Here is a 22,085-nt window from a genome sequence, read left to right on the forward strand (position 1 = left end):
AATCCTGATGTTTTGTTTAATTCCTCATAAAGTAAAAAACAAACAAACATGGATGGAGGATAATATGCCTACAGATACAAAAGCAAACAGGTGTCTTGGATGACTTTATTTTAAATGTTTATCTATGTATTTGTTATATTTATATGCTGCTAATTCCAGAACAGCTGGCTCAAGGTGGTTCACAACAAATAAAATTTACAAAATAAAACAATACTATCCCATCCCACCCTCCCAACCCCCATCAGTCCTGACACACACACCAACCATTTTTCTGGCTCCAGGGAGATGGTCAATGGCACACCGAAGGAGGGGAAGACCTCCTGATTTCACCTAGCCCCAACCAAAGGCCTAGTGGACGAGCTCTGTCTTACAGGCCCAGCGGAACTTGACAAGCTCCTGCAGGGCACTCAGCTTATCCGGGAGCTCATTCCACTGGGCCAGGGGCAGGTGGACTTTGTGTGGCCTGAGGATCTCCAGCCTGTTTGCTGTTGCAGAGCGTAAGGCCCTGCATGGGGCATAGGGAGTTAGATGGTCCCTAAGATACAGTGGGCCAGGCCACAAGTGGCATTGACAGTCAAAACCAGAAACTTTAACCTGATCTGGTATTCAACCAGTAGCCAATGCACCTGCCTCAGTGCAGGCTGGATGAGGGGCCTTCTTGGTGTCCTAATGAGGATCCTAGCAGCTGCATTTTGTACCAACTGTAATTTCTGGATCAGGGACAAGGGACTGCCTGCATAGTTGCAGAATTCCAACATGGAGATGACTGCTGCATGTATTACTGTGGCCAAGCAGTCTGAGGACAGGTAGGGCACTAGTAAGGCTAGTAGCCTTGAGTGGTGTAGGTGGAAGAATGGCAGTTGGGTTACTCTCGTGATCTCGACCTCCATAGAAAGGGAGGTATCCAGGATCACCCCCAAATTCCTGGCAGTGTGTGGGATCTTAAGTTGCACTCCATCCAGGCAGGGGAGACGCACTTCCAGGTCTGGCACTTTCCTACCGAACTGCAAGACCTCTGTCTTGTCAGGGCTGAGTTTCAGCCGGCTTTGCTTGAGCCAGACCATCACTGCTTCCAAGCAACTGGCAAAGACTTCAGAGTTGAGGCAGCTGCTCATCAGGAGATACAACTGGGTATCATCAGCATACTGATGGCAACCCAGTCCGAAATTCCATACCTGCTGGGCCAGGGGGTGGACTGTTTTGTTAGAAATTTTAGCTGCATCAGTGAGGCAACAAAGAAAATTATAAATAACTTTCCAAGTGGCAGAGGGTTTTACATCTTTAAACTGCCCGTGGCGCCGTGGGCAGCGCCACGGACTAAATAAAACGCTAAGGGCTGGTGGGAAGGAGTTAGGGCGGGCTCTGTCCGGGATAAAAACTCGGAGGAGTGAATTAGGAGCCGCGAAACTGCTCCTGATTCGCTCCTCGGCGTGTCAATCCTGGACCAAGGAGGCAATGGGCCGCCATTGCCTCCGCCTCAATGCGGGGAAAGGAGCAGGGGCCCTGCTCCTTTCCACCCACACAACTCTGCCTTCTCCCGGCCGCTGGAGCGGCTGCGCCACCTCGCTGATGCCACGACGCCGCTCCAGCGGCCGGGAGAAGGATGCCGCGAACATCAACGTCGAGACAACGCGCTCACCGCCCCCACCAAACCACCGCAGCCAGCACTCCTACCCTACCCACCTGCACCTTGCCACCAACCTTCAACGCTTCCTGCCCTCTTCTGCGACTTCGGCGCCTCACCAGCCTCCCAACATGCACCAAGATGGCTGCCGCGGCAACGCCGCCGCCTCTGACCTGCTCTACGCCGACCGGCCCCGCCAAACATCGCGGCCCGCCCTCTACGCCGACGCGGACACAGGCCATCCCCCCGCCCCGCCGCTCCGACGACAGGCCGCCACGCCGGACTCGCTGCCAAGCCAACACTACGAGGAGATCCGAGGAGCCTGCCCCCCGTGAGTCACACCTCACTCGCCGGCCCCAGCCCCGCTGCACAACCACACCACTCCATCCCCGTCTACCGCCTGCCTCCCCGCCCGCACAGAACCCTGTACCAGTCCCCCGGGGCAAGGCTAAACCCTTCTAGCGCCCATTTTATTTTCCTGTAAAATGGGCTTTAAATCTAGTAGAACAATAAATAACTTAAAAATAATTATGATTGAGAGGCTGAACCTTGCATACCCAGGGCAAGGGAAAGTATAGATCTCAGTGGTACTAATAGGAAGTTTGGGTACCAGAAGCCATATTTGCTCCAGGCACAAAATCATGCATGTTAGTGATGGGGCACTCCATTTTGGAGCAATTAGCACAGAACTGGGCTTTGAATGAGGAGGCAGCATAGATCCCCTTGGAGGACAGAGTCCCCTGAATGTGTATGGCATGTGGTTCCCCAATCTTCATTTTGGATTCCAGACGGTATGCAGCCATTCCAGATCCTCATTCAGATGCTCTTCACAATGCAAGCTTCCTGGTGGCAGCCCAAGTAGAAGCCTGTGTGCCAGAACCACAGCTTAAACCAGGCATCATTGTAGGTCTTCTTGCAGGGAGCAGTCTCTGTAATATGAGGATGTGTGATTTGGGGTAGCCCAAAGACTGTTTGCGGTAAAACTGTTTTGTACTGATTTAGCATACAATTATGCCCCAGAGTTAGTCTGTGCATTTGTCCTGAAGGCACCCCACTTTGGAGCAGCTGGCACAAGAACTGGACTGCGAACCAGGAAACAGAAAGGCCCCTGAATGTGGAATTAAATGATCCTTGGAATTTGTGGTTGTTCATGAAGAAGTCACAAATAAGGAACTATGAATAAGGAATTGGGACCCAGCTTCAGCCTCCTACAGGGATGGGTACATGAATAGCTTTCTAATGCTTTAGAAAACTCTCATGGCCTCCCTGGCCACAGATACCTCCAGTGGGAAGCTGACTTCTACGAGCTGCACAGATGCTTTGGAGGTTTCAGATGCTAGAAGGCTGTCAAGGACTAGATTTCTTTCTTTTAGCAAAAGCCAGGCTGATTGTTCCCACCAGTCCACTTGTCACTGGCAAACCTGTTATTGGCCACCCTCCAATTCCCCATTACACATTTTCAATGCAACCGTTTTTCTGCATAGGATAAACCACTGACATTTGCAGTCAAGCCAGACAACCCTTCCAGGTGCTTCCTAAGAGGACTTATCAGTCACTCCTCTTCCTACTCATGATGGCCCACGGCTGGAGTTCCTTTGTTTAATTTGAAATGTACCCAAGATGTGTTTAGATTGGCTTACAACCATCTTTACTCATGAGACCACTGGAATAAATAAAGGGTGTGTATTTCCTTTGAACTAATGTGGCATGCCCATTTCAGACACATGATGGTTTTGCTGCCTACGCTGTAACTCCACCTTCCTAAAATGAATTATGATCTAGTGCAATGCAACTAACTTGCCAGTTTTACCATGATTGTTTTATTTCTCCTGAATAATCTTTTTCTAAAAACCCACATATACACAATATTAGGTTGTTCATTTATGCCCCGGGGGAGAGGGACTCCTCCTCCTCTTCTGTTCAGAAAACCACAATACGTGGTCATAGAGGCTCGCGGGTACTTTCTTTCCAGACTTCTTTCAGACATGCAGACATGTTAGGAAGCTGGGGCAGGAAAGTGCTTCTTGCTCTCTCCTGCTTTTGGGACTGTGCCACCATGTCTGATTTTCACAAATTTATTCCTTATCTGTTGTCACCAAGGGGCACATCACTAAAAGGGGATCTTGCAATAATGTATCAAGCAGCCTAGTCCATAGGTCAGGAAGTATACAAGGCTGCTTAAACAATTTTATTAACCACAAGGCATGAAATCATTGGCAACTACCAGGCAGGTACAACCAAGTAAATAACATTAAGGTTACTGGCTAGTTAACTTCTAGTCTTCAGATATATGGTCCAGCACCACCCCCTCCAGTGTGTCACATGCAAGCAACACCCTGCTTCATCACTCAAATCCACCTTGATCCAACACCGACTCCCTCTCTGAGGAACAGCTTCCTTTTCAGAAACTGTCCCATATAGGCTCATGGGGCCTTAGCCAACCTGAGTGCCAGGTCCTGGGGCTCAAACCTGCCAAAACATAGTCCTTCCAATCAAGAGGTGTTATGCTAAGAAACATGCTAAGAAATAGCATGTTTTATCCTATAAAAAAGCCTCAGTATCTGGTGAGAGGAAGTATCTTTCCCATAGTGTACCAGTGCCTGGAACGCTACCTCCTCCATCCATCTCCATAACTGTCACTGAAGACCTTGCTCATCTGCCTCTCATCAACCACAGTGCCACTGCTCATCACAGCCAATGGAACTTAACCTGAAAAAAAAATCAACAGAGGCAAGGCTGATAGCCAACTCTGTCTCAGGAGAAACCTAAGCTAATAACAGCAGTAAAGGACTCAAGGTCTTATGTAAGTGACTGGAATCTCTTAGACAAGGGAGGGTTCAAGATGTCCTCTGTGTCAAAGAGAAGGAAACTTCACAGTAAGCCCAAATTTAATCTCTCCCTTTAGGAGAGGAGGACATCTGATCTTTGGGATGTTACAAAGCTTCCCTGGGCAAGTCCAATCCTGTCAGATCTCAGAAGCTATGTAGCCGACCATGGTTAGTATTCAGATGGGAAACCTCCAAGGATTTGGATGAAATTCCTCCAAGGCACACTAGGGATCATGACAGAGGCAGGCAATGGTAAACCACCCTTGCTTTGCTGCCTGACAGTCCTTGGATCTCCTGGCTGCACTACACTTATCATACAACAAATTAATAAATCCTGCACCCCCCGCAAAAAAGGGAGGGCAGCCCTCTGGCTCTGTTCCTCTTAAACCACCAGTTGAAGGACCCACTGCCTAAGATGGCAACTGAACTGCATAGCACCATTTTGAGAAAGATGGCAACAGCGTTGCATATGAGCCCAATGGTCTATAAAAGGTAGATCTTTACAGATCTCAAGAACTGGTGCGCTGAAGTGAAAAGTGACTGTGGTGGCTGCACTCTTGGTTCAATGCTATTCCTTCCAGAGATTTGAGCCCCTGAGAAGAATAACTCAGGGTGAACCCTGATTCTGGTTCTACAGAGAAACTAAACAGGATCCAATAGGTATGAGTACCACATTAAATTCCTTAAGCCACATACAGAGAAATGATTTTAGATACCTCCCTGCTGTTAGCTACTGGATGTCAGGATACGAAAAGGAATCTGACCTCGTGAAAGAAACCATATGTTGTATATAGATAAGCACATCCTAGGCATGGCAATCCTTCTCCTGGGGATGTGATAGATTTAGGGGCAAAAGTGGAAGGTAACCTCTTGAGACATGAGGAAGATAGTTAACTTCAGTATGATGAAGGGTCCAGCCAGAGGACCACCACATCCTTTCAAAAATGTAAAACCCCTCGCTATAGATAGCACTCACAGCTCCAAAATGTGTTTGGCAGATAAAGTCCACAAAGAACAGAACCTTAATCAGTGGCACTTCTCATAGTGGTTCAGAGAGATTTTGTAAGCACTTAACTATGTGAAATCTCCAAGAGGGGAAATAGTGAACTATGGGAAGGCTGAAAAGCACTACTGGTTATGATAAAATGCTTGACCACCAAGTCACATGAGAGAGGGTTACTCGCAACCAAAAGCAACACTAAGGCCAGAACGGCTATGTGTGTATAGAGCATATTTGCTCTAAGACAAGGCTGTCATGTATAAAGGATAGGATCATAGGAAAATCAGCATTATTCAGGGTCTTGTTCTTCCTAGGTACATGTATAAATCCTTTTTGTTGATTAAAATGTGGAATTGGCTGCCAGAGGATATAGTGATGTCTACAGGAATAAACAGCTTTAAAAGGGGATTAGATCAGCTCATGGAGAAGTCTATCAATGACTACTAGAATTGGTGACTAAAGGGAACTTCCACATTCAAAAGCACTAAACGTGAACTCCAGAGCCAGGAAGCTACATCAGGGAAAGGCCTCAGCCTCTATGCCCTGATTCTGGTTCTCCAGAGCAACTGGTTGGCTACTGTGTGAGACAGGATATTGAACTACTAAATGGACCATTGGTATGATCCAGCAGGGCTCTTCTCATGCTGTTATCTCTTTGGCAGCATAGCTTTCACTACTTGTTCTGAGAACCCTAGATTCAGTGTCCCATGCCACTCAATCTCCAAGCAATCAGGCACAAAAAGGTTGGGTCTGGGGAGCACAATGGTCCCTGGGGACAGAATATCTGGAAGAATAGAACAGAATCATAGAGTTGGAAATGGCCATACAGGCCATCTAGTCCAACCCCCTGCTCAACACAGGATTAGCCCTAAGCATCCTAAAGCATCCAAGAAAACTGTGTATCCAACCTTTGCTTGAAGACTGCCAGTGAGGGGGAGCTTACCACCTCCTTAGGCAGCCTATTCCACTGCTGAACTGCGAGTGTCCGACCAAAGCCGAATACATTACACTACCCAGCCATCTAGAGAGCTCAATTGTCTGTTCATTTGTAGACTGCAGCTGGAAAAGTCTTCACACTGAGCAAAGAGGAAAAGAAGTTGTCACAAGGTTGGCTGAACCATCTCATTACTTGACTGCAGGACTTGGGTAAGGAACTGTTCCCTTTAGTCCAGATGAGTCCAACTAAGCCTGTCATCTTAGGTATTGGAGGTACTCCCGATGTATTCTGCTTGGATGGTTGGAACTGATGGAGCTGTTGCTCTTTTTGCCTGAGTTTTGACCTGGGATGGAATGAAAGATGGATCTGAAGGGGTCAACCTTGAGCTGGCTGCTGGGATTGAACTCCCAGCCTCATGGGCAGAGCTTTCAGACTGCATGACTGCTGCCTTACAACTCTGTGCCACAAGAGAACACTCTGTAGAAGTGGGCAAATGGGAACAAAATGCAATTCAATAAGGAGAAGTGCAGAGATCTACATCTGCGTCACAAAAATGAGAAGCATGCATACAGAATGGGAGATACACTTCTGGGTAGCAGTGGGTGTGAACATGATCTTGGGGTACTTGTGGACTTTAAGTTAAATATGAGCAGAAAGTGTGATGCAGCAGTAAAGAAGGCAAATGCAGTCCTGGGCTATATAAAAAGAGGCATCACATCAAAATCACATAATAGTTCCACTGTATACTGCATTGGTCAGACCCCACCTGAAGTACTGTGTGCAGCTCTGGAGACCTCATTCAAAAAGGACGTGAACAAAATTGAGAGGATTCAGAGGAGTGATTACAATGATCCAAGGCCTGGGGACCAAGCCCAATGAGGAAATGCTGAGAGACTTGGGAATGTTCAGCCTGGAGAAGAGGAGATTGAGAGGGGACATCATTGCTGATTTTAAGTATCTGAAATGTGGTCACTTAGAAGAGAGCAGGGAAAGGTTCCTGTTGGCAGCAGAGAATAGGACCCACAGTAATGGTTTTAAACTAAGTAGAAAACAATATCAGCTGGATATCAGGGGGGGGGGATCAGCCAGAATAGTTCAGCAGTGGAATCAACTGCCTAAGGAGGTAGTGAGCTCCCCCTCACTGGGGTCTTTAAGCAGTAGCTGGACAGATACTTATCCTGGATGCTTTAGGCTGATCCTGCCAGTATGGCCCCTTCCAACTCTATGATTCTATGATTCTTAGTCCATCCTTTTTTGTCTCCTTTGGTGAAGAATTATGGAAAGGAAAAGGTAGAGCCTAAGGTTTGGGTTGTACCAAGCAGCTCTGTGTCCCCATCATGACAATCATTTCTGGGCTATGTACTGTGTACTATGTACTATGTACTTTACAGTCTTGTATAGAAGAATCATAGAGTTGGAAGGGACCTCCTGGGTCATCTAGTCCAACCCCCTGCACTATGCAGGACACTCACAACCCTATCGCTCATCCACTGTAACCTGCCACCCCCTTGAGCCTTCACAGAATCAGCCACTCTGTCAGGTGACTATCCAGCCTTTGTTTAAAAATTTCCAAAGATGGATAACCCACCACCTCCTGAGGAAGCCTGTTTCACTGAGCAAGGAAAGCAACTCATCATGAGAAAAAGGCCGATGAGACCAGGAGGTGTTTGCTGAAGAAGGTCGTAATCTGTGATTTCTCTGTCCAAATCAGACTGTGCTCAAAACCAGTACTATGAACCTCATCCACCAATTTAGAAGATCTTAAAAGTGACCTGAGTTAAGGCAACAGGAAACTTTGTAGGTGATTAATTCATAGGGTTTGCCATAACTGGAAGTGACACGGCAGTATATAACATGCACAATTATGGAGTCCAGGAGGATGGAGTAGCAAAGTTATTTTGTGCCTCCATTGTAGGCCAAGAGGTTTTTCTTGTGAATGGATTGCCAATCTCCAGGTGGTAGCTGAAGATCTCACAAAACAACAACTGATGTCCAGGCTCGAGATCAGTTCCCTTGGAAAAATGGCTTCTCTGGGAGGTGAACACTAAGGTATTATATCTTACTGAAGTCCCTCCCCTCACCAGACCCAACCTTCCTCAGGCTCCACCTACAACATCTCCAAGAATTTCCCAGCCTATAAGCTGGTAAACTATCTGGAGCTCTGACCATAGCCTGCAAGTAAACCTAGGTTCCCTTGGGTGACTTGCCCTTTAGGAGGAATGGAGAAGGATGAGGTGCAGGGGTACTCGAAAATCTGAGCCTCTTTCTGCCCCGAGGCTGCTCTTTCGTGTTCACCTGTGGTCAGCCACTCCTGAAATCCAGCTATGGCAACAAGAATATCAACATCACCAGGTACCTCCATTTTTGTTACTTTGATTCCCAGTTTGTACACATGTACACCTCAGTGTAAGCCTATAAATTATAGATGGTGCTTGAATTAAACTAATATCAAATGATAGTGAGTTACGCCAAGGGCATAAAGGAATGCAAAGCAACTGCCCCACCATTCATGCAAAAGCCCACCCAAAGAGGGATCAGGTGAGAACCATTTTCCCAAAGGACCTCAGAACCTCCTCCCAGATAATTTGATTTTAACAAGCTGAATTTCTGAAAAACTACACAATGGAGCTCCTTGGAGCTTGCAGAAGAGGTAGGAAAAGAATTGAAGAAGGGGTGGGAGTAATCCCACTCCTCAGAGCTAGGAAGAATTACCTAATATCATGCCGCCAGGATTCATAGGAGAAGAAGTATCCAAGCATCAGGTTGTACTCCTCTTCAAAAACAATGTTGTAAACTGGTTTGAGGTCCCTTCGGGAGAGAAACAGTATATGAATAAAAATAAGTAACATGTCGTAAAGGGGACAAGTGACAAGGCGTCACTTTGTTTACTGTTTCTTTTACCCTGTACCAAGTCTGTGGGTACTCCATGAAGAAAGCAGCAGAAATATGATGGCCCTACATCACACGTTTATTTTCTAGACATTACCTGGGAGACACTGGCAATAATACAATCTCTGTAACATTTAGTAAAGCCCTGAGATCAATGTCAATTCATTTCCTGTAAGGCTTTTCTGAGAGACCTAAAGGTACAAAAGCAGGCAGCACAATATAACTCGAGTTCCAAACCAGAAAAGAAACAGTTAAAGAAAAGTCCTACTCTTCCAATAAAAACAGAGAAAGCAATAAATCCTGCCTATCCCTAACAAAATCTTTTGTTTGTTTTAAATAGATCGAGTCATCTAAATCCCAGGGAGTGAAATAAACAGTGGTAAATGCTTTACAGGCAGGAGTACTGCCTCTGGCTCCAAGGCTGCTTCTGCAGGCAGACTTCTGCACCTGTAATGAGCCAGCTGTAGAACTGAGGCCACAGAGCCTGTTAGTCAGGAGCACAAGAATCCCAAGGCCCTTACCAACATGCATAGAGCAGGGGTGGCCATATTGTGGTAGATATCCATGGTCTACAATTATCAGCATGCTGGCAGGGGCTCATGGTAATTGTAGTCTATGGACATCTGAAGAGCCACAGTTTGGCTACCCCTGGTACAGAGGCTTGCTGGTTCCAGTTTGCTACTGTTCTTGCTTCAGACTCAAAAGCAACTTGTTTTTTCCCCCAGCCATACAAGAGGCTTCAGCAAAATCTTCAAAGAAGCCCTTGACTCCCCACCTATGTGCATGTTTTCTCTGCTGCTTGTGAGCATATTTCTTTGGATCGTTGTCAGAGAAGACAAACTCTGCAGTTCATCTTCATTCAGCCAAGCATCCTCTGAGTAGCCTTTGTGTGCTGGCTGAAAGATAAGAAAATGTGATCTAGAAAAGAACAAAACACTACAAAGTCTCGGCACCATACATTTTGGGAACTTGGTGTTCGCATATGTTCAAATGATTTACAGTGCATGGTTACAGTTAACTCTCGAGCATAAATGCCTATTTGTTTTATGAAATACCAGTAAGGACTATATTAATAAAAGACTCAGTGTACTCAAGAGTTTATTCTTTTCAAACTAGAACTCACCTTGCAGCACTATATTGTTCCAATTAAAGATTTTCAGGCTTGCAGTTTTACTACTATGGTCCTATTGTTCTGACTGCAGTTTTATACAGCAGTTCATACACAGTGGGGTGCTGGAATGAAATTGAACTATGAGCTGGAAAGGCTCCAGTTCCCATCTTATACCGAATGATGATAGAGATCAACCCCCTGCTCAGTGCAAGATCAGCCTAAAGCAGGCTTTCTCAGCCAGGGTTTCATAAAACCTGAGGTTTATTGACAGCCCTGGAAGGGTTTCCCAAATGGGTGGTAGTTAATTATTTTGTATATATATATATTTTAAAAATGTATTAAACATTTGTCAGGTGATATGACCATATACGGTCATGTTGACCTGCCCTACCCTCCCGAAATGGCCAATGATGAGTCTGAAGAGGGTGGGAAGGAAAGGGTTTTGGGGTGGGGGTGTACACAGCTATGCTTCCCAATCATTTTCTGCACGATTGCACCACTTCTGGGGTTTCTCGAAGCCTGAAGAATGTTTCTGGGGTTTCTCAACAATAAAAAAGTTGACAAAGGGTGGCCTAAAGCAGTGGTCCCCAACCCGCGGGCCGCGGCTCCTTCTTCCCTCCCCCCCCCCAAAGCGAGAAGCTCGCCAGGCCCAGCAAGCTTCTTGTTTCGGGAGGGGGGGAAGAGAAGCTTGCCGAGCCGCAAGCTAATCGGCTGCTTTGGTGGCCGATTTGCTGGCGGCCCGGAGGGGCTGGCTGGGAGGGGGAGCCGCGGCCGCCGGCATGGCGGCGGCGCAAATGCGCATGCGCGGACTGCCGCGCACGCGCGTTTGCGCCCCTGCCGGGTGCAAACGCACGTGCACAGCAGTCCGCGCACACGCGTTTGCGCTGGAGCGTGCGCGGCCCCCCGGGCCGCCCTCTCCCCCCACTCCGGAGCAGCGGTCCGTGGCAGCCAAAAGGTTGCAGACCGCTGGCCTAAAGCATCCATGATAAGTAGCTGTCTAGCCGCTGCTTAAAACTGCCAGTGAGGGGGAGCTCATCACTTCCTTAAGCAGCCTATTAATGATGAATGAGCCAGTATCTTTCACTTTCTTTCTGCTACATGGAAAGAATACTGGCTAGCCTTTAAGGACCACTGTACAACTGGTTGCAATAATTTATATGCTTTGAATGCTTACATAGCATTTCTATAATACTTTTAATACCAGCATCTAAGCATCTAGATTAAAGAATTAGATAAAGGTAAAGGTAAACGGTAATGACTGGGGAAGGCACTGGCAAAGGAAAGCACTGGCAAAGTATCCCCTGCACAAGCACCAAGTCATGTCTGACCCTTGGGGTGATGCCCTCCAGCGTTTTCTTGGCAGACTCAATACAGGGTGGTTTGCCATTCCCTTCCCCCAGTCATTACCCCCCCAGCAAGCTGGGTACTCAATTTTATAGACCTCGGAAGGATGGAAGGCTGAGTCAACTTTGAGCTGGCTGCTGGGATCAAACTCCCAGTCTCCTGGTCAGAGCTTCAGACAGCATGTTGCCTGCCTTACCACTCTGCGCCACAAGAGGCTCTTAAGAATTTAGATAGTGTATCTTAATATTGAACAGATTCAAATACTTAGACACAGAATTGATAATTGGATTGACAGTGTTTTAAAAAAGCCGACCTCTAGGTTAGAAAGCCCATCTGCTGTATTCACCTGAATATGTACTGGTAAAAACGTTTTTAGAATAATTTTTCTGCCTGAAGGGCTGACTGTGTCCAACACGTTAGACAGTATATAATGCTATACATAGCAATTGTTGGATGGGTTTTATCTTAACAGTACATGAAATTTCCATTAAGAGTGTGCTTGAGTAGCCATACATTACCTATACTGTAGAATCACACTGCTTGCAGCAGCTATACCAGATGTTCACTGTGGCAGCTACCCTTACCTGTAGTTCGCAAATTGTTAGGTTTTGGAAATAAATAAATGCAGTATGAAGCTATTGGATTTTCATGTAGTTTAAGTTTCAGGTTATTATGCAAAAAAGATATTCTGATTTTATGTACTGTAATCCCAGTTCGCACTAAAAATCAGTTGCAATTTATTTTGATATAACTCTTTTGGTATTTAAAAAAATAAACAGAACATAGGAATTACCAAGTTGTTTTATGAGGACATTTGTCCAAGAGACAAATTTGGTTTAATGTAATTTTTACTCTTTACATTTTAATCTTGGCAGTTTAAAAATCATATAAGAATTAACTCCTGCCACAACTGAAACCAAGTAAAGTAGACTAATATAAACAGGGCTTCCAGAGTGCCCGCGTGTTGGTCTCCTAAACAGACAGTATGCTCTGGATGTTAAAATACAGCTATAAAGGAAAAGATCAGTGGTTAAACATGTCTGACTTTTGGAGATAATTCAAACGGAAAAAAAAATCCAGGTCATTGGCCTTTTTAAACAGACCCCCGGCAATATTTACTCCTCCACAAATAGCACAGTCACATGAAATAAAACTACAGCAAGTAAAGCCTACAAAACAAAAGAACAATTTGCAGCCCCAAAAATGCTAACTACGGCTGTGTTTACTGGACAGGATTAAGAGAGTTTATTGCATGGTTGACCTATTGTGTCAGGTCTACGCAAAAGGAAAGTGAACCAAAACAATCATTGGTGCTTTACCTTCTAGAAGCAGAAGGGGAACTATTCTGGGGGATTTGGTGGCAGCGGTTTCTGCAAGAAGATTCTCTGTGATAGCACTGCTTCTTTTACCATCCCTGCCTGATGTCAAGCGTTGCAAGAACTCACAACAAGCTTCTTTAATAAAGAAAGCGTTTATTGAGAAGTTGCTTTATACACCTAAGCTAAAAAAGTCAAATCTGCCTGAGACCACATTTGCCTCCCCTTTTCAATAGTGTTCTCCCGCCCAAAACTTGAAAGTTCCCAGGGAAGGGGGAGAGGGGGCACCAGGTGCCATAAACCATAGTGTTACTTCTCGCACGTCCTTGGTCGTCTCTGGACAAGATAAGATGTTATGGTTACAAAAGGCAGACCCAGCCGGCAGGTTCAAAAGACAAATAATTCACAGCTCCCTGAGATAGCAGGATGCAACAAACAGTTTCGATTTCAGGCATGCAAGCATAATATATGGGCCTTGGGTTACAAAGCGGCCCCTGGAAAGGAAAGGCAAAAGGCAAAGCAAACAAACATGGAGAAACCCATGTCAACTTATGGCAGGAACAGGCACTGATCCTGACACCTGAGAGCACACACCACTTCAACAGTTAAGCTACGCTAAGAAATGAGACCACAGGTAACTGCATTGGTCTTCAGAAAAACTCAAACACAAAAGTTATATAAGCACCTTTTAACTGGGACCAGCTAAATTATCATAAAACAGTGTGGAAGCTTTTGAGTTCTGCAGGACTCTTTATATCTAGCAGAATGTTTAGTTAAAAAACAAGGGAAATGGGGAAGAGATGGTTTCCAGGCAACAATGGAAGGCTTCTGGCCCATGTCTTTTCCAGAACGTGCTGCAGCCTGGATTCAATGAGATGAAACTGGTTTCCACTTGAACCTCAGTCTTCTGAGAAGGAAAAATGCAAAGGAAAAAAAACTGTCTTGGGAAGAACTTAAGAAAAAAACCAAGTTGTTCACAACAAAAGCAATAGAAGTAGGAAAACATTACTTGCATTAGATGCTGTTTATAGCCCTTTTCTCCCCCCCCTTTCTTCCATTTACCTCCTGCATGATGAAAATAGCATGATATAAAGCAACATTTCAAATACTTTCTGGAAGTAAATATAGGCATAGGACAAAAATTCATTGTGGAAGTTACTTGGCCGATAAGCTGCTGAAAGCCCCATTTTCCAACCTAAAAGAGTCTGAAAGATCAACAGCGATCTACATGATTCACATTGCATTCTTTTCTTACATATGCAGAAGGACAGCTGTTGAAATGCTTTGCAACAGACTGTTAACTCCAGTCATGGGTTCAGCTGAGGCCAACAGTACTGTTGGAAACATTCCAGCAAGAGAGCTGCATTAGTCTATGCAGACCAAATAACCAAGTAGTCTGTGACACCTTGAAGACTAAGGAATTGATTGTGACATAAGCATTTGCAAGGCAGATCCCACTTTATGCACAAACTCAAAGTTTATGCAGAGACATATAAACTCAACGCTACAAAGAGTGGGGTGCGGGTGGGAAGCTTGCGGCCTGGGAAGTTTTTTACTGCGGGGGGGGGGGGGCGGGGAGAGGGACCATTGCTCTATCAGATGTTAAAATATAGGACAGGATCCTCTAGCTTAAAAAGCTATAGGTCTCTACCACGTTTCCATTGCTTGAGCTCTCAAGGCCACCACATGGTTAATGGTTGTCTACTCCAGACCTCAGGTGAGAGCTTTGTCCCCCTGATAAACACCAGGCCAAATAAACCTTTTCCCTTGTTCCCCTGAGTTTCCTCACCTTTCTTTTCCCCACCCACCCACTAACCCAGATCAAGCTGGGTCAAAGAACAATGTTCTGGCAAAATTCAGGAATCACCTTTCTGTAGTCTGTTTAGCATTTAAAACTTCCAAATCTCTGATCCCTGTTTTGAGAAGGGGGAGGGGAGTGACCATTCTATTGGCTTCAGCTAGGCCCATTTCCATTGGTATAAAGGTGAACTCACGTGAGCCTGGAAAGTCACCAAACAACCCACTCATCTCCAGAGAAAATAAAACCACCGAACCCCACAGGAAAAAATGCCTTATTTTTTTACAACTTCTAAGAGCAGCATGATTAATGCAAGTTCCCCAGTCAGGGCAGTGACTCACAAGGGACCATAAGGGACCTACTGGCAAGCTCCAAGGCACCTGTACAAATCTGGAAGGAATAGCAAGTATTCAAAGAGTTAAAAAGTTTATTAAAGGGAATTACTAATATCTGAGCTAAAGAATTAGCCCATAGAAGCAGTCAAAATAATATCTACCAAGATCTGTAATATCCACGTGAAAAAGCCCAAATATTCCCACACTGCACTGATTGGGGTGTGGGGAACAAAGTATGAGACCCAAGTCTCCAGGCAGAGATCCAGGCACTTAAGCAGTCAATAAACCACAGCAAGCCAAAGAGAAAGAGCAGCAAAAATACAAAATGTGTGTCTGGACTGAGTGTTCCACAACTACGTAAACATGAGTATTTGAGAGTCAAGAGCACAATGCACTGCTGGGGCAGATTGTAGTTCCAACAATAAGGCTTGAATCAAACACAAAAGATTTCTCTTTCTAGGCTTAAAAAACAGAAAGTGGGATGTGTGTGATCTAGGTATGCTTTCTGACTGTCCAAATGGGATGTGGGGATAGTTTGAGGTCCTAGGAGTATATTTCCAAATAAGGAAACAAAGGGGAAGTTACCCAATGTAAAAAGATTGTTTAAGGGCAATCTTGATAGGAAGTTTTGGTGGGCAATTTCAAATGATCACAACTATACTGTTGGAGCAAACTGATGTTTTTGTGAGAAACACAAATAGGGGCACTGAGTTCTCTCTGGAATAACTACCCATTTACCGGAAAGGAAGGCTACTGTTTTCTCGCCATGAGTGCTATCAAGATTTCTTTTTTAAGGGAGTGTTGTTCATTTCATATATTCAGCAAAGTTGTCTTTCTGGGTAAATATGGCACCTTCCTCCACACTAGGCAACAAGATTAGGCACAGTCTAATGATGGAGTTTTTGATCAGCAAGGCCCACTGCATCCGTTTGTACTTTATCATTTTTTATTTTTGCTTAACGCTGGCTGCCTGCAATCATTAAGTGCTCCACTTGAAGATGATTTCTAGCTAGTACTAACTCATGCCAAGAGCCTAAGAAGGTGACAGGATGCTAAGTGGTAAACTTTCTGCTAGATTGATTGCATTGCCTTGTTCTGCATTAGTAATAACCTCTTAGTCTCATGGTTTCTAACTCTTCTGTATGCAGACCAATTTCTTATTTGACAGATTAAAATTTCTTTTACAACCTCTGTATTTCCATCATGGCCATATTACAGAACTGCTGCATAACTGCAAACCCAAACATTTAAGAATGGCGACAAAGATTAAAGAATTTCGTGAACTTTCTATTTTTAAGTAATATAATATGATGAATAACTTTTGACTATTTGCTGAATTTATTTATTTATTTTATTTTTAATCTCCTGGTCTGAAGTGAATCCTTTGTTAAGTTTATATGTCAATTTTCTTTCAAAGTGCAGGGTTTTAGACTTATAGTGTAGACTGTGAAGTACTGGGCCAAGGACCCCTCAATAAGCTTAGCAGCTAAGAGCCTGAATGTAGATCTCCCACAACTTACCCTATGCTGTAGCCACTGACATACAATGGCTACAAGCACTTTTGACTATGCAGAATTGTGTCTACAATCACTTTACAGGCAGAAGATTAAGTAGTAAACCTCCGTAGCACTTCACGCTGAGGCTGATACAACTGAATACTCCTAAACACACAGACACAGAAAACTGGCATGTCAGGGAAAAGGCTATCCTAGAAGTGTTATCCAAGGGATTTCAACATTCACATCAAGGATCCCTCACCAGGGCCAGCCTGGGCTACTCTCAAATTCTAAGACCCCCAGCACATGTAGAAGTCACAACTCGGACTTAATCTTTTGCACTGAACCTTTATGAAAAGGTTTGATTTCAGGGCTGGATGGGTAATGATACGTTCCTGGGATCTGGGAACTGTGCTCTGGACCCTTGTTCATCCTGGTTGCTGAAACCATATAAGAACCACATTAACATGTCATTGATGCCCACCATAAATCAGACCTGGATTCAGAGTGCATCCCCTTGGCTGTTTAAAGGGCCAGTTATCACCTTGTGTCCAATCTGCCCTTTCTGGGCAAGGTGGCTGGGAATGCAGCAGTGGGACACCTCTAGCGAGCCTTGGACAATTAGGATACTTTAGACTTTTTTCCAGTCTGGTTTCAAGCCAGGTTATGGGATGGAGATAGCACTGGCGGCTTCAGCTGATTATCTCTGTCTGAAACACAGACAAAGTCCATGTCTCATTGCTGCTCCTTCTTGGATTTACCTGCAGCCTTCAATTCAGTGGATCAAATCACCTTATTAAAGTATTTGGAGGTAGAAGTAGGTATCATAAGTTGTGTTTTAGATTGGTTTAAATCAATCTTTATAGACAGGATTCATAGGGTTTCCACTGGAAACAAATTATTAGTGTGAAATTTATGTGAAGCCATGTTATTCAATCTCTATGTAAAATCCTTAGAAGAAGTTGTTCATAGGGTTGGATCCAGCACACGATATACCAGTACTGTTATATAATGTATTTCCACTTCCTTCCTCCTCAAAGTACAGAGTCAATTCTGGCTTTCTTTGGAGCAGGAGATTCTTCAGGACAGCCAGGAAGTATTACTTCTGTGTCTTTAGGGAGCATCCATTCGGAAACAGCCACCTCCATAGTAAGAACAGGCTGGCCTTGGAACCACCATATATTTTGTAAAGGTAAAGGTATCTCCTGTGCAAGCACCGGGTCATGTCTGACCCTTGGGGTGACACCCTCTAGCGTTTTCATGGCAGACGCAATACGGGATGGTTTGCCAGTGCCTTCCCCAGTCATTACCATTTACCCCCCAGCAAGCTGGGTACTCATTTTACCGACCTCGGAAGGACAGAAGGCTGAGTCAACCTTGAGCCAGCTGCTGGGACTGAACTCCCAGCCTCATGGGCAGGCAGCTTCAGACAGCATTTCTGCTGCCTTACCACCCTGCGCCACAAGAGTTATATATTTTGTAGATGGCCCCAATTGCTATTTTGAGGCTGGCTACAACATGCATGTCAGCCATTTTAGGATGGTGTCAACTAGCCATTTTTAAAATTCCAGAAGTGCACACAGATTCAACAAGATTAGGGAACTCTGTTCTAAAACTTTACGTTGCCCATAGAGGATGAGAGATTATGAGATGCCCAGGACCCCCTGAGAAATTGATGGCTGACCTGAATTTTGAACCCAGGACTCTCAGGTTCTACAAAAAACTATGCAAGGGATGTAGAAGAATGAATTCCCTATCCTGAGACATAACCAGACAGAAAATGCATTGTGCAAATGTTCTGAGAGGTCAAAACTGAAGTTCATCACAGATTTATTCTATTCATCTCCTGCTTTTACCCAAGTTCTTACTGGCACAAAGCAATACCCATCAGATCTTCCAGATATGATATCACAAGACTGGATCACCTGCTCACAACCACAACTTGTGCTGAAGTATTCAGTATACAAAACTGGGTACATTAATAGGCTTCCAGAAAGATTTCCTTGGTAATAGTATAGTTCCTTTCATCATGCAAAGGGCATATGTTTGTCCTCAACAAGGGCCAGAGCTTTTTCTGACTTGGCCCCCACCTGGGAGAAAGCTGGGAGAAAAGATCAGGGCCCTGCCTGAACTCGCACAATTTTGCAGGGCCTGCAAAAGGGAGCTCCTCCACCAGGCCGACCAAACCCAACAACGTCCACAGGTCTCCCTCAGATATCCCTCTATGGCCTCAACCAGTGTGACTTCTTGGGGGGGGGGGTATCTTAAGTTGCCATTCCTATTATATTGTTAATTGAGACCACTGAAATTGTGTTGTTCAAAACCTGTGAATTATTGTTGATGTATTTTGACTATATGTTAGGCCGTTCCATGTATTGTTGTTATATATAAACCGCCCTGAGCTGTTTGGAAGGGCGGTATAAGTAATAAATATAAATATTAAAAGGACACAGATGCTTTTAACAGATTAAAAGGACACAAATATTAAAAGGACACAGTATGCAATGGAACTAGTCAATAATGGGACTTCAGTCTAATATTATACTATATAGACCAAAATCATAGTTTTGGGAGGTCTGAAGGGCTCAGTCCCCATGGCAATTAATAGTAATGGGTGTTTTCACAAATGTTGCTCATTTAGTTTCTGCATTTTGTATGCAGGTGCAAAAGCCTCTTTTGGCTATACAACCTTGGGCAATACACATTCTCTCTCAGCCTTCGCATATCATATAGTGCTTAAGCTGGCCTGCTTTACAGACTTGTTGTAAGGATTAGTATTGAAAGCATTTTACAGTTGTTATCTTGTAATTTCGACAAGAGTGCTGAAATTCCCACCCATTTGGGAAACCCTTCCATGGCTGTCAAGAAACCCTGGTTGAGAAACCCTGGTCTGAGCTAAAGGTGTGCTGTGCTACACCAGTGCTTGCGTCCAGCTATGGGTTCCTTTCTGTACTATTAGATTCACTATTTAAGTTAGTAATCGTATTTCCCCCAAAACCTGGACCTTTGTCTGTTTACTCAGAAGTAAATTTCACAATGGTCAATGTGACTTCTGAGGAAGCGTGCATGGGATGGCTGCCTTGGCCCCAATGAAAGGAAATAAAAGTCATGCAATACTGATAATGTGCACATCACCGGAGCGTGTTGCTTCATTAACAAGGTGTTGGTATCTTGGAAGGAATATTGCTAAGAAAGGATTCATGAGTTGTGTACAACTGAAGAATTAAATTTATTTGCTTTTCTCATGTTCCCTACTACTGAACATGAACTCACAACTTCCTGCATAATTTAGTAGTTTATACATGGCTGCTAATTGGTAGCCTAAGGCAATCAACTCAGATTTTAATAGCATATGACTACATGGTTTGATGTTTCATCCATTAGTCAGAGCAGAAGTTGCTTGTTGGTGAAACAGAGGAATTTTTATCCCACATGGAGCAATTATGTGGATATTATATAGTGAGAACGCTCAAATTCTACATTTCCACCAGTGGCCTTCTAGACCACTTACAAAGCTCTAACTATTCATAACCAAATTAAAACAAATGTAAAATCCATCCAAATACATAGTCCAGTAAAAGAAATAACAGCAATAACAATAAATTTGTTCTTTGAAGAAAATCTGGTATTGGCTCAAGAAAATGAAACAAATTTGGGATTAGAATCCAAGAGTCTGAAGGGTTGCTATCATATAAACTGTTAAAGACAATCCCCTGTTCCTAGTTCACACAACATCGACTGGCGGCTCTCCAGGGTCTCAGGTAGAAGACCTTCCATCACTTACTGCCTGGTTATTTTAGCTGGAGATGCTGGGGACTGAACCTTCTGCATGCAAAGCACATACTCTTTCACTTCACCACAGCCCCTTCTCTCCTCCTAGATATCATCTCAACACAGAAGCATTCAAATAACAAAATAAGGACACAAAGATTTGTAATGAAGAACATGGTCCTGCAGATAGTCAGGTCAGCTGATAAATCCCCCAAAATAACAGAACTCGTAGCCGAATTCTTGGCTAGGGTGATACAAAAGGATAATCAGCTAAGTAAAAAATAATTCTAATCCATGGGCATTATAGTCAGTGTGAATTACTGATTAATAAGCATTCAATGGAGGAATGTATATTTGATTATCATTATCTGTTTTTATCTTATAACTATGTAATCATTATGGATTATTAATGATCAACTACTTATTTTATATAGACATTTTTATATGTCATTAAAGGTTTTTTGAATTTGATACTCAGGTCATTTAAAGTTTAATGGATTAAACTAAACACATTGAGTTGTACTGGGAACACACTAAAGGTTAGCAGAGATCTTACACCAACAAAATCCAGCAATTCCCATTTAATAGCCCAACAAGTTTAGCATATTTTATCCAAATATTCTACTCAACGCACTTGAAATGCTTTTTAGAGGCATGACTACATAGAATATGCTGCAGCACTCGAACCTGGAAACTACCACAGTGCAGCAAAATTTGATGAAGCTCTGTCCATGTGCCTCTTGCTATCACACCAACTAGAAGATCGTAAAAAGTGTTTTATTGCCATTTGAGCCTCTTAATATCAGGGTAAGATAGCACTTCAGAATGAGAACCTGGTTCTTACAGGACAGTATAAATCTGTCAGTTTTCAGATTCCACCTTTAAGAGTTCCATTAGCTCTAAAGCAAGATACGACTTCATTGCGGTGCAGACATAGAAGAAAACGTTCCTCTGTTCCTTCTCAGAGTTTTTAATTGAATAAGGTGGGATTTGATATAGGAATGCAAAATATACTCATCACTTTTCAGCAGCCCACAAAGACCATATGCTGGGAGCTTTATTTCAAGCTTATATTGTATCTCTCCCTGCAAACCCTCAAGAAAAGAGTTAACAAGTTTTATATTTATTTTTATTTATTTATATTTATATTTTTATACCGCCCTTCCCTACGGCTCTGGGCGGTTTACATAAAACATTTTTCAACATTCACATAGAACACTATCAAAATCAATATAACAATAACAACAACATATCAACTGGAACAATTAGAACGGCACTTCAACAATAACTTGACAATCCCTCAGTTGGTTCATTCCCTCAGTCTGGGGGGCACCTGTAGGTGTTATGGCTCAGTCGGCCCCACCAAATGCCTGGTGGAAGAGCTCCTTTTTGCAGGCCCTTTTTGCAGGCCTTATTTTTAGCCTGGTTTCTATCCCCCCCCCCCGTCCAAAAAAGTGCAATCCTAAACAGATCCCAATGAACTCAGAAGGGTGAAACCTGCTTAGGATCACATTGTTGGAGAAAGTAAGCCTCAAATAACTCTCAGAACTACTAATCACTGAACAAAGCGTGAGTGAGTTTTAGTACAGCTTCACAGAAGGATGAAGGGTTCTACAGATTTGTTTTATCTCTTCTC

The 22,085-nt window shown here is 44.0% G+C and overlaps 1 long non-coding RNA gene across 3 annotated transcripts in view; it reads right to left on the reverse strand.

Moving 5' to 3' along the window:
• LOC143838013 (uncharacterized) overlaps positions 1-22,085 on the reverse strand; it is an 83,925-nt gene that overhangs the window by 60,988 nt on the left and 852 nt on the right. For all 3 annotated transcript variants that reach the window (XR_013231199.1, XR_013231198.1, XR_013231200.1), the window contains exon 2: positions 9,102-9,197. This is a non-coding gene — a long non-coding RNA (uncharacterized LOC143838013). The remainder of the gene's footprint in view (positions 1-9,101; positions 9,198-22,085) is intronic.

This window comes from Paroedura picta, chromosome 1 (genome assembly GCF_049243985.1).
Source record: "Paroedura picta isolate Pp20150507F chromosome 1, Ppicta_v3.0, whole genome shotgun sequence".
NCBI lineage: Eukaryota > Metazoa > Chordata > Lepidosauria > Squamata > Gekkonidae > Paroedura > Paroedura picta.